This window comes from Neolamprologus multifasciatus, chromosome 18 (assembly GCF_963576455.1).
Source record: "Neolamprologus multifasciatus chromosome 18, fNeoMul1.2, whole genome shotgun sequence".
Lineage (NCBI taxonomy): Eukaryota > Metazoa > Chordata > Actinopteri > Cichliformes > Cichlidae > Neolamprologus > Neolamprologus multifasciatus.
In genome coordinates this window covers 13800262-13814198 of record NC_140456.1, presented here as the reverse complement: position 1 = coordinate 13814198, position 13937 = coordinate 13800262, and the positions used below count along the sequence as shown (strand labels likewise).

The window sequence follows — 13937 nt, the reverse complement described above, 5'->3', positions numbered from 1 at the left end:
GGCCGTTTCTGGGCTTCTGTCAGTGGTTTCTTCCTGTAAAAAGGGAGCTTTTCCTTCCCAGTGTTGCCACATGCTTGCCCATACAACCCCCAACAATCAGACAACAAATTCAGGGTTGTCTGATTATTGGGGGTTCTCTGTATTATTTTAGAGTCTTTACATTAGAAGCACCTTGACTGCTATTGTGATTTGGCGCTATATAAATAAAATTGTATTTATAATATATATATATATATATATATATATATATATATATATATATATATATATATATATATATATATATATATATATATATATATATATATATATATATAATATAATATAATATTTGTAGTTGTACTTTTCTGTTAAAATACTTTAAAATACTTACAGTCAGACTAAAATGATTAATCCTCCGCTCCAGCCAGTTGAACTTGGAAGGTCGAACTGTGCCTAAGCAAAGAAAAATGTCTTGTCAGATATGACAATGCTACAGCTTTCAAATACCAGAAGCAATTATCAAGTCACTGGGCAAAAGCACAGTGCAATGCAAATATAACACCATTCAGTCTGTGAGCTTTAAGACCTATGGAATATATAGGAGAAATCAGTATGTTATCAAGTATTAATGAAGGGAGAAAAAATTGGCAGTCACTGAAACAATATGGAAAAAAGAAAACAAACATGTTAGATTTACAAAAAACAATTAAACAACAAAAACAAAACAAGAATTTCTTGAAAATCCTCTATGAATATTCTTTGGGCTATAACTTACACAGAATTTTCTAGAAGACCTTCTACTGAGTAAAATCTTTAAAGATGTTAAATTACCTTCAAATAAAGATTTTGAAGGTGGAAAAGCAGTCACCCCAGCAATGTCCAATGGAAGTGAAACTAGAGAGTTTATTCCAGGGTTTATATCTGTTCACGTTCAGGAGTGATTTGAATAATATGTCAGATATGAGTAACTTCTTCCATTTCGATTTGAATGGCCTGAAAGTAGCACTAAAGTAGATTTTAATAATAATCCCACCTAGTTTGCAGTTATATTTTGTGGTTTATTGGATTCCCCTTGTGTCTCATCCCTGTGTTAATTCTCCCTTAGAGGTTAGTGAGTCTTATCTGTCATGTCTCCTGCAGACAGGAAACATAAATATCAACCATATCACAATGTTCACAGAAACAACTTCCAAGGAATGTTGTGGAATTATTCACAGTAACAGGAAGCAAAAATAGTTCCTCATATCTGACATATTATTCAAATCACTCCTGAGAAAGAACACATTTAAATGTAGTTTCAGGGGAAGTGATTTGAATAATATGTCAGATATGAGGAACTATTTTTGCTTCCTGTTACTGTGAATAATTCCACAACATTCCTTGGAAGTTGTTTCTGTGAACATTGTGATATGGTTGATATTTATGTTTCCTGTCTGCAGGAGACATGACAGATAAGACTCACTAACCTCTAAGGGAGAATTAACACAGGGATGAGACACAAGGGGAATCCAATAAACCACAAAATATAACTGCAAACTAGGTGGGATTATTATTAAAATCTACTTTAGTGCTACTTTCAGGCCATTCAAATCGAAATGGAAAAAGCAAAGAGAGAGATGGCAAAGTCAAAGGAAAGCCTCAAAGTCAAAACTCCTATATATTAAACTGCTATAGAATAAATATTCTTAAACAAGTAGACAAGTAGCTCAGGGTAATCAAAGATGGAGATGGAAATGTATTAGTTTAGAGAGCATGTTGAGAGGTGAAGCAAACTTTAAACCCATAACATAACTCTGTTCATTGTCAGGCATGATTTGAATAATATATTAGGTATGAGGAAGTGTGTTTTTCTTCCTTTCACACTGTGGCAGGGCGTAGTCTGCGGTGCCGCTGCAAAGGAGGTAGACACACCTCGACTGAATGAGCAATTACGCTTCACCCACCAAGGTAGACTGAACTAGGTCCCAATGTTGTTGTTGTTGTTACTGTGTGTGACTGCAAGCTGGAAAGCTGCAGCTGATTGTAAAACAGCAACCGTGATAATAAAGATGCTGAAAAGCATGAAACTGGATGGGTCTGCCGTGGAGTTATTCACACACACAATTTTTTCAACTTACTTTTTTTGTTTTATTTATAATTTTCTCAATGTATTTTTAATTGTGTATACTGCAAACAGATGGCTAATAATTACTAATACCTAAGATATTAGTTATATGAGGTTTGCATTTATGGTGTACCTATGGTGTAGATCCTCTCTCCTCTATACTAAGTGACAGTAATGCTACAAAGTCACATAATTTCAGGTATTCATCAGGACTCCGATCTGACTCACTGCTGTGTTTAAACACATAATAATAAATAAAAATTATTGTACGTGTCTAACCAGTATTATCAGGTCAACTAAACCAAATTCTATTCTGTCATGTCATGCAGTTTTTCAACGACTCAAGTAGAGCTGGATGTTAGCACCAGCCAAAAATATAGTATGAAGCATGTACCCACTGTGTGAAATGATCATGTGTGTTCATTTATTCTATATAGCAGCTTGCAGCTTTCAGTGAAGCTTTGTGAACTAGAAGAGTAAGTGTAAAAAACAGCCACACACTAAATGATATTCTGTGTTTAAAACATGTTTAGTCAAAGCTGTTCAGGAGTTTCAGAGTTGTTTTAGATCAAAGATAAAACCTGCTTATGTGTGTTCAGAGAGTCATTCAGTGTCGAGACTTAGGGAAATGTTTAAACCAGACTCTGTTTTCTATACCTGTAGGATGATTTTCTGCCTTTAAATTCACTTTGTTGGAAACTTTGGGATCTCCACTCCAGAGAAGTAAGTGAAAGTGGTGCAGGACATGGCATGACAGACAGTGATCAGGACTGCAACAGAAAGTGTCAGGTGCTTTGAAACACTTGTTGTACTACAAAGCAACTGCCTGTAAAAAGCTGAACATATTCATCAGAACCATCTACAGACACATTTTAGCAAACAGCTTAGTTACCTGTGAAGGTCTGTGTTCACATTACAAAAAACCCAGTGCTCTATTTCTTAAAGTTTAAGCTTTCCATATGAGAATACACACAGAGCATCTTGCATTTTATATCTCCACGTAACCTTTTACATATTGTATATGTCTACACACGTGTCCGTTCGGCACACAAAGGAATCAAGTCCAGTTGAGCACTAAGAGAGAAGATTGGTCAAGTTTAGTTTTTGCATCATTCTTTGTAGATTCCCTCACATTGATTCAAAGTTTTAGCAGTCTTCCTTCAGAAATTTGCTGAGATATTTCAAATTTAAGTGCATTTAGGCAACTTTTGTTGCAATTTGGTGTTATATAAATAAAACTGAATTAAACTGAACAAATGCACAGGAGGAATGGCACTGAACAGGCCAGTTACAGTAGTGCACATCTGGTTACAATGTGGGTTACGGCAGTGTGACGAGCTCAGATGATGTTTAAATAAATAACAGAATTAAAAAATACATTTTTAAATGAATTCACAAGTCATTATTGAGGTACAAAGTTTAAATTTTGATGCACGTGGTAGGTATGCACAGGTACAAGGATTAGAATGAAAAAGAGGGGGAAAAAAAGAAGCCGGTGTCCAAACAAAAACTTTAAAAGACCTTAAGAAAGCCTGGAGAACTATTGTTCAAGGCCAGTTTAAAAACTTACGAGAACATTTGAAGCAAAATGTAAAGAAAGAGAGTTGGATTCAAGATTTTTGGACAGTATCTATTTACAATAATAAATTAGTTTTACTGATGTACTTTTAATGACCCTAGCTCACATAAATCTTGCAGCTGGTAAAAATGGGTCCATCTTGCATTTTGAGTGAACAACATTTAGGCTAATTTAAAACAACAGAATATGAGTTATTTTTTTTAAATTGTCTAAGAATGTGTAATAAGTTACAAATAGTTTTCATTATTAATTAACTCTAAAATATCAGTAAAAACCTAAATGATAAAGATGTCAGAAGAATTTGCTTTCCTTCACTGTCATTATTTTGTTTGTTTATTTTGTTATTAAAAGTCGTTACTCACACACTTTTTTCCAGTGAAAGTGTGAGTCAGTATTTTGATACCGGTTTTGTAATTTTGCTGGGAAAATGCCTACTGGGTTTATTTACCAGATAGTTTTTCACATTCTGAATCTGAATACAGGAGATGTGTGTTTTGCCTCTAAAGAGGACACTCAGATAGTCTATTGACAGTTCATGAATTCAAATTGCTCTGAGAGTAATTAGTCATGTAGTCTGAGAAAAAACGTTATTACAGCATTCTGTGAGTCTTTGTGTTCTCTTTGTGCTTTGGTTTAAAAAAAAGGGTAAATTAGAAATATCTAATTTTATTATCTGATTTTGCAAAACATGAGGATTTTTGCCAGAACAGTCAGAACATTTTTTGTTGCTATTTTTAACAGCATTTCTAATTATTCTGTTATGTTATATAATGTATTATATTCAGATTATATTAAAACCACTAAAGTAACTAGTCATAAAACCAAATAAGCAAAAACAGCACAAAGCCTGTCTTAAATTTACAGTTGACATTGAGCCACAATGGCAAAGCAAGCAGTTAGGATTTAACCTTTTCTGTAATGTACAGTCTGAAAAAGAAAAAGATAATAATAAACCTTTGCTTATTGCTTATTATGTGCAGTTTTTCCTTATTGCTTATTAAAGCAACAACTGCACTCATCTGCTTTGTCATAGAGGAAAGTTTTAAACCTAATCATGAAGGTAGAGAAGGTGTCTGAATCAAAACTGGAAACTGGTTTCACAAAAGAGAGGCCTGAAAGCTGAAGGCTCTGCTTCCCATTCTACATTTAAATATCAGTCTGAGAGCAAAGTGCTCAATTAGGGTCATACAGTACTGTGAGGTCTTTAAGATAAGACTGAACCTGATTATTCAAGACCTTGCATGTGATGAGAAGCACTTTAATTTCATTTCTGGAAAGAAGAGAAACCATTGTGGAAGGGCAGGCCACTTGACAGCAGGTACCACCGGCAAATAGAAGAAGTGGCAACTTAAATGGTGCCAACCAATCAGTGTTTTAAAAAATATCAAATTTCAGTTCATTAAGATTTTAAAGTCACAAGGTGTGAGAAGAAGATAGTCAATTGACAGTTCATGAATTCAAATTGCTCTGACCCCAGGGAGGGGCCACTTGCCCCTCCCTTCCTTCCCTCCCCATCTCCAGCTGCCTCCCTCTTCCCGCTCTACCACAATCACCCACACATGCAGGGCCTTGGGGTAAAGATGTGTCACCAGGGTGCAGGGGAGGCATCCCCCCCTCTGTCCCCTTCTGGCTTCTTGTGCCTCAATTTTATCTCACAACTTAGACATTCACATTACTCACACTCTCATAACACATACATATAGGATCTTGGGGGTGGGCATGCTACACGGACTCCAAAAGACCATCAGGGTGTACACCTCACCCCTGGCGTCGTTGCCCACCTCTCAATTTTAAATACACGTAGACATTGAGGACTAGCAGGAGGGTCTATGCGCTTACCTGCTGCTCTCTGGCAGGTAGCTCCATGCCCTCCTGGGTTTTAAATGCACCTTAGAACACACATGCATCAACACTACATATGAGCGGGCGGAGGGAGGTTTGGAGTCTTCTCACACCCCCGTCCTCTGCGACCTGCTGGAGCGGGGGGCCAGGAGGAGGAGTTGGCCGTCCGACTGGGGTCTGGAGTGTGGGGCCTCCCTGCTGCTGCGGAGTCGGGGCGGTCTGCTTCTCCCCACCGCAGGGAAAAGGGTAACACCACATGGGTCTGGGTGCAGTTTCCCCCTCCAGGGGCAAGGGTACCTAGACCCGTTTCTTAGAGTACGCTTGGGGAGTGTGATTGTGTGTACAGTGTCTCTCTATGTCTGTCTCCACATTGGTTGAGTGTTGAGTAATTGCATATGAGAGCATGAGGGTGGGAATGGATGTTTGTATCTGTGTGTGCCTGTATGTCTGTGTCTATATGTCAGGTTGGGTATCAGATGCCACCTCTCTGGGGACATCTCAGGTCCTCCAAGGTATGGAGGCCTATCTCCCCCCACCACTTCCCCTGCCAGTGGCAGACGCCCTCAGACATCGGTGCGTTGGTGGTTCTTTGTGTCCGGGGATGGGCGCCCAGGTACACACCGGCTCACTCCTTGGTGGCTGCTTGTCGGGGCCTGGAGCTTGGAGCTCGCTCGGGCCACTTCGGGGGTGGGGTGCCCATGGCCTCTCAGCCTGGGGCTCAGTCACTCTGGCGCAGCTGGCTGCCGGCGGAGCTCACGGGCACGTCACTGCAACCCCCCCCTGGCTTCTGCTCCGCGGCTGCTGAGTGACCCCTCATCTGGGACTCTCCTCAGCTCTTTCTGGGATAGTGGCTCAGCTGCCCATCTGTTGGTCTTCCTTGGTCTCTTGTGTTCTGGGGGCCTCTGGATGTCTGGAGTCTTGATCTCCTCCATACCTGCTTCATGCCCTGGAGGACGGGGCTGTGGCTCCCCACACCGTCCAGCAGATCATTACATGAAGGAACCTTTTAAAAACAAACGCGTCCATGCTCACAGGTGTACACACGGGTGCTCACACACACAAACTACACCCTTTTTGGCTCCTACCTCAAAGCGCACTGTGTGGTGTCGATATTACATGCTGCACAATAATGTTTAATATTTAGTATTTACTGTTATATTCCCATATATCATCATGATGTTGTTTATTGTATTGCTCTTGTTTTCTTCTGCTTGTTTTCTTTTTTCTTTTTCAACAGGTGATCCAGGTGATCGATATATGTATTTTTTTTTGTCTGCTTATTTAGTTGGTTTTTGTTTTTTTGCCCTTTATCCCCGTCCCTCTTCTCCGCTGTTTTACCCCCTCTTCTTTTCTCCCTTTTCTTTTCCTCATTCAAGTTTGTCCCGTATCTAGCAAGTGAAAATAAAAAAAATAAATAAAATAAACAATAAAAGGTGAATCAAATAGACCATTACGATTACGATACTTTACAATTTGGTAAAGTAAATCCGTTGGGCATCTTTCCTCGCCTTTAGACAATAATTCTGATGGCAAAAAAAACAAACGGGACAGGCAAAAAAATTAAAAATTGAAAAAATTAAAAATACATAAAAAATGTCAAAGTTGTTGCATTACCTTCATGTGGAGTTTTAGATGGAGAAAGCAGTCTGCACTACAGCGTCCATATGAAGTGAAACTACATTGTAACTCAGAGATTAAATCTGTTACCTGCCAGGAATGTTTGAACTGAGAGTTAAACACAAAGCTGTGGCTTTTTGTTTTGTCTACATGTTTCATTTTGCATTGAAATGTTTGGACCATGTAATTTAAAGACATTTTCCATGAATTCAATTGCCTATATACATATACTTCTTTCAGATCTAACCTTAAAAAACTAGTCTTGTTTAAGGGGACTGAAGTAGAGAAGGTTGGAAGAGATACAGTCTGAACTAACTGGTTCCAACACTGTCAGCTCTGTGAGGACTCCTCAGCTCTATATAACCAGTTCTTGCTTGAAAGGTGGGTTTTTTATTTCAAATTCATACGTCACCAGGTAATTTAATTTTAGTGGCAAAATGAGATTAAAAAACATTGGGATTATTATGTTATGGTATCATATAACATGAGAGATAATTAGGCTTTTTTCTTTTTAATCCTGTCCTGTCTGGCAACTTTTACTATCAGAACTATGATCTGAATGCACTGTTGTGCCAAATATATTCTGCTTTTCTAAGATCAGCTCTATAAATTCTGTACAGGCTCATCTTTGTGTTTCTTTTCCCTCTTTATTTATTCATTTCTATTCAATATAATATATATTTTAGATGTTATTACATTACATCTAAAATATATATTATAGTAACACAATGTCTAAGATGACAGGCAGGGGATAAAAATCAAGAAAAGGGGGATGAAAGAAGAAAAAACATACTGCATTTTTTTTCCAAATATGTGTCATATTATTGGTGAAACACCTGCTAATAAAACAGCAAATTAAAGTAACTGTGTGTATTTGAGATATTGGACAAAATCATATTTTCTTCTGTATGACTGAAATGTTTTCTTAACCTATCCAAAACAATGTATGACTGAGAGCTTTCCGATTGGAGATTATACATTTTAATGGCCAGTAAACATGGATTATGTTTAAGATAAGCATTTGGTGCAGCTACTGAAGTCACAGGCACAAGGAATGAAAACCAGAGGTTTGAGGCAGCAATTACCTGCCCTATTTTTGTTGAGCACAGCACTCAGACTAGTTCTGCAAATGATTTGTTTTTGCTTTTTTTATATCTACAATTCTGCGCCATCTAATGGAGAAGGTCAGGATTGCACTCAGGACAAACTATTCACTGTGTTTCTCATAACTGAGAGAGAGAGAGAGAGCGAGAGTGAGAGAGACTGTTGTGGAAAATTTAACAATAACCTGCAACACACCCAGTGAGCTTGATTTGAAGTGGGTTTAATAAACACATTGCAATGTGGAGAGAGCATCCCAGTGAAACACTAGGACCATCTCCGAATTGTGGCCACCGCACTTAAATCTTATATATGCAGACAAAGACACTCTTAAACAACATTCCACAGCAGATCAATTATTAGCAGATCCTTAACTGTTCAGTCTAAGAAAAGCTGCAACCAACCGTCACCTCATCTGCAACAGGATGTCCAGAGCCCTCAAGAGGAAAATGAGTTGATGAGTTAAATATGATTAATACATGAGAAAAGAAATCTGCCACCACAATACACTGTTGGAAATCTGTGATTAATTTTACTTGGATTTGTTTAATCCTAAAGAAAAATCACACTCAGTGAAACTTAAACATGCTTCAGTTTTGCATGAGTCGGGCATCCAAGAGTGAGACTCTGGAGCAATGTTCCCTCTAATTTTTCACGTGTCTGAGCGAACGTACAAACTCCCTGAGCGATCCCTTTGACCACTGTGAGCGACATCAGACATGTGCACTGTGGTCACGCCGGCATCTTATCCATCCAAGTTACATGGTTTATTAAAATAATCAAATTACAGAATTTACATTTATGTTAGACTACTTTTAATTAACTGCTTTAGCCCACTTACAATAAAAATTAATAAATAAATCTTGTTCATGAGCTGTGGAGTATGTTAACACTATTGGAAGTAAAAATAACTTGAACTCCAATTTCGAAAACACAACTTACTTTTTTTATTATTTTTTTATAAAGCTCTGACTTGTATTATGATGATAATAATAATGGATTGCATTTATATAGCACTTTTCAAGAACCTCAAAGCGCTGTACAATTCCACTATTCATTCACTCTCACATTCACACACTGGTGGAGGCAAGCTACAGTTGTAGCCACAGCTGCCCTGGGGCAGACTGAGAGAAGCAAGGCTGCCATATCGCACCATCGGCCCCTCTGGCCATCACCAGTAGGCAGTAGGTGAAGTGTCTTGCCCAAGGACACAACGACCGAGACTGTCCAAGCCGGGGCTCGAACCGGCAACAATCGTATGAGTATGAGTGTGGTCTGGGAGAGAGTCTGTAACTCTCTGTCTGCAAAATACAGTATATAATGACCAATGTTGGGCAATTAATTATATAGTTACTTCTTCAAAAAGTAACTCAGTTTGGCAAACAACAAAGTTTTTTACAGCTTCTTAACAACAAGATGCCATGTTGCCCTATCATTTTTTGATTGGTCGACATGGTACTTTTTTGGACCAATAGGAAAGGTGGGGGGTGGGGTTCAGTCTGTTTTATAATACAGTACAACAAGAAAACAGAAGAAATGTGTTTGCTGCATCAATAACAAGAAAAAACTGAAAATAAAAAAGTACATCATTTTTATGGCTGCAATCACCAGTTACTTGGTGGGTGGAAGGATCAAAGAATGACGTCTGTTTTTAAGAGTGGCAAATCGGTCAATCACTCTGTTGTGACTCAGATGCTGAAGTGTGTCCTTTTCAATAGACATGACTGCAAGACTGTGAAGTCTTTTCTGACCCATTGTTTGACGCAGCCAGGAGTGCAGCCGACGCAGTGCAGCCGACGCAGTGCAGCCGACGCAGTGCAGCCGACGCAGTGCAGCCGACGCAGTGCACTAAAGGATCTTTCGCACAATCAGCTACTGACAGGCACTGTTAGGGCAACTTGGATGGTTGCCTTCAGAGAGGGAATCAAACATGTCTGACTCAAGAAGGTTGTACACAGACAACATATTTTTGGGTGGACATCCAGCCTCTGTGTTTTGGTAAGAAAGTTTCTGGCCACCAGAACCTCCTCTTTTTTCAGGTCAAGTCTGTAGTGCTTTGCAAGTTCATTCAAGTGTGGTTCACTCAAGAAGTTCTCAGATTTAGGACTGCATGCCTGGACGCATTTTAGCAGCCCTGCATCTACACTGCAAAATCTTTGATCAAGCTCGCCAACCATCCGATCCACACAAGGGAAAAGTAACTCTCTTTTCAATGTGTCTGGGATGTTCAATTCAGTGCGTGAACCCACAGTTGCCTCCAGGACAAAATCCTCCATTTTCCTCTGTTTGTGCCTTGTCTTGGCACCTGGTTCAGGGATACTGTGGGTGTTACACAGGGCCTTGGTTTTCTCATACAACTCTGTAGCAAATGCATCTGAGTGTTTGCCCTTAAGTGTGTCACACACAGCTTGTTTGCAGATAAAAGCTTCTGCCAGGTCTAAAGTCTCTTTCTGCAGGAATTTGTGGAGTCCTTCGGTTACAGACAGAATCGACTGAAACATCAGTAGTGCATAGACTGCTGAGAACTTGTAGAGCTTTGCTCTGAGACCAACAGCTATGGGGGATCCAATTGCAGATAGGCACTCCAAAATGGCAGGCAATGTCTCAAGAACTGCACTGATTGATCGCAACTGACATGCCCAGCGAGTGTTTGAAGTTGCACAAGCTCAGTTTTTGTCAATCCAAGCTTTGCCTGAGTCTCCATGAACTTATCATAATTGACTAGGGAGGTGCTGAAGAAAGAATACACACACTCCAACAAGCTGAAAAGCTCCACAGCCTCTGGGACAGCCTTGCAAGTATTGCACAAAACCAGGTTGAGTTGATGAGCATAACAATGCACATAGATAGCCTCAGGATGGAGCCTTCTAAAATGTGCTTGTACACCTCCAGTGGAGCCACTCATAACGGCTGCACCATCATATGTTTGTGCTACACACTTAAGCTCTGCAAGACCATTGTTTTGGATCTGCTGCTGAATCTCATTTACAATGGACTGGGCATCAAATGATTTTATCTCTGCTAGTGCAAGGAAACGCTCCTTCACTGCACCCTCTGACACGTACCTGACACAAACAGCTAACTGCTCTGCCTTTTTATCCCTTGCCTCATCTGCCATGATGGAATAGACTTTAGACTTTGTCATTTCAGATACAATGACACTAGTAAGTTCCTGGGCACAACAGTCAATCATGTCATTCTGGGATGTTGGCGAGATATACTGTGCATTTGATGGGGGATTATGTTTTTGAAGAAAAGCATCAAACTCCTTCAAAAGCTCTATGCACGCAAGAAAATTCCCTCTGTTTGGGCTGTCTTCACCTTCATCATGGCCACGAAAAGGGAGTCCCTGTCTCCCTAACATAGAGGTTACTGCAACAATTCGTCTGAGAAACTCTCTTCTTTCGACTATCTCACTCACATTTGCAGTTGCTATCATCTGTGCAACGTTTCCCTGTTTGCTAGTTCCCTGGTAGCTTTTCCATGTAACAACACTGTCCTTATGTGTTTGTGCCATCTCATGCTTGCCAAAGATGACTAAAGCTTTCTTCCAGTTCTTGCAACCGCTACTGACCAAACCATCATGTTTGATGTTTTTGCCAAACACTCTACATGGGAAGCAGAAAGCTGCAGTCTGGTTGACTGAATATTCTAACCAGTTGTGCTTTTCAAACCAGCTGTGGTTAAATGCTCGCTTCTGTGTACCAAAAGTATCATGTGGATAGCTCTTCAGCTTCACCTGTCTGGGCCCTGTGTCTTTGTCACCTAAATCAAACCCTGTAGTAGATTGAGTTGCTGCAGCTGCTTCATCATTTTCCCTCTCTTGGCCTGTTTGCTCTCCTCTCTCTGTAATAACTTGATCTTCCTCTGCTTCTCGATCCATTTGCTGCAACTCCTCTGTCTCTCCTTGCTCTCTCTGACTTGAACTTGCCTGTTGACCTTTTTCTCCCTCAGCCTCTCCTTCTGCCTCACCCTTCAAGATACATTAAAACATACTGAATTGTAATGTAAATTGCTAATATCATGACTTCTGCTCACGCTCCACAGTAATTTGTTGCTCCCAAATATTTTGAAGTTATAAACATTACATTTTGAGCACGCATGTGACTACAATGGTTGCAATTTAAAGCCCTGAAAAATATTACTAAATCACTTGAATTGAAGTAATATTAAAATAGAACCCTATATACCTATATATATCTTTGCTCTCTCCACTTTCTAACCTTGACTCTCCTAAATAAAAGCTCAAGCTAAACAGGTCTTATATGTTGTACCGTGACTGAAATGTTTCATATTTCATATCCATATTGAGTCCCATAAAATTCTAATCAGACTGTCTGCATCACAAATGACTCCATCCTTTGACTCACCTCTCCAGTAGAGGTCTCTCTCCTCTCACTCTCTGTGCTCCTCTGCCCTGACTCCTACAGGTTAATGGGGATGGAGGAGTGATTATTATTATTTCCACTGATGATAACCTGAATGAGCTCAGCTCAATTTTTCAGAGCTAAAACGAGTGACAGAAATTAACATTATGCTAACTGATGACTGAGAACCTTCACAGACATTATGCTAACAATTTAACTTAGTGCGCTAGCCAGGTTTTTATTTATCAAAATGGGGAGCACCTGGTTCATTATTTACATGGCTGGAGCTAACTAATTGTTACTACCAGCCAGTGATGAAGACTTACTTTCTTGAAAAACTTGCGTATATCCATGATTTCTTGCTGTTTGCCGCATGTACGCTAGTGTGTCCGCAGGTGTATACGAGCGGAGTGTAAAGTAGCAGTGAAACTGGATTTTCAGTAATGTGGATGTCCCCTGTGAACAACTGGAACGGATTGGATAACGAAGCACTGACGCTACCTTAACAGTGTAAAGTGAAAGGGACCAACCGAGTTATGATCATATTTATGTGAATAGCAACAGGTTTATATTATTATTTCTTTAAACTCATATTCCTGCATCTTTATATTGAATTTGTCTGCAAGTTCTGTAAAAAAAAAAAAAAAAAAAATCGAATAAGTTAAAAAAAAAACCAACTAAAAAAAACCCCACCAAATTATTTAGGGGGGCTTAAGAATATTTTAGGGAGGCTTCAGCACCCCTAAAATAGGCCTAACGATGCCACTGCACGTTGTCATTAACGTGGCTTCACTTCACATCAGCCACGCCGCTTTGCTAGCTAAAACACCGGTGTCGGCACATAAGGACGCTGTCATAGCTTGTCAATGACGTTGATTGGTTGCGTATATACGCATCGGCTGAACTGTGGGATAAGGTGGCATCGTTCTAATTCCATATGGGAGCAGCCAGTCACTTACTGACTAACACTGCAAAACATGATTGTTGAAGTATTAATTTTAATTTCAATTCAGGTTAGTTTTTTTTGTGCGCAACGCAGATTTTCTGTGCGCAGAGACCGTGCCAACAGTGTGCAATTGCGCACGTGCGCAGCTTAGAGGGAACATTGCTCTGGAGAGGCAGATGTCCCTTCACAAAGCTGAAGCTTTGGACCTAATGACTGACGGTTCAAACCGCGACCTGGAACGCCTCCCTGAATGTCAATTAAGTCATTTCAGCATAGAGGTTGCCCTACCTTTTAGCAATGAGCAAACTTATGACCAATATAGTAATTAAAAGAGAGGAAGGCCCTAACATCAGGCAATGAGAGAGTGGGGGAGGCCAGCTTTAACCTGACGGATGAGAA

The 13937-nt window shown here is 39.7% G+C and overlaps 1 protein-coding gene and 1 pseudogene across 4 annotated transcripts in view; both read right to left on the bottom strand.

Annotated features, from left to right (window-relative positions):
- Positions 1-13937, bottom strand: part of LOC146497512 (uncharacterized) — a 48646-nt gene that overhangs the window by 16025 nt on the left and 18684 nt on the right. For 2 of the 4 annotated variants that reach the window (XM_085141588.1, XM_085141590.1), the window contains exons 1-2: positions 814-930; positions 374-435 (exon numbers count right to left, since the gene is read on the bottom strand). The gene's annotated coding sequence lies outside the window, so the exon portion shown is untranslated. Of the gene's footprint in view, positions 1-373; positions 436-813; positions 935-13937 lie in introns of those variants that run through there. The other 2 variants (XR_014870902.1, XM_085141589.1) reach the window with 2 other exon arrangements.
- On the bottom strand, positions 10079-12755 carry LOC146497515 (zinc finger MYM-type protein 1-like; annotated as a pseudogene).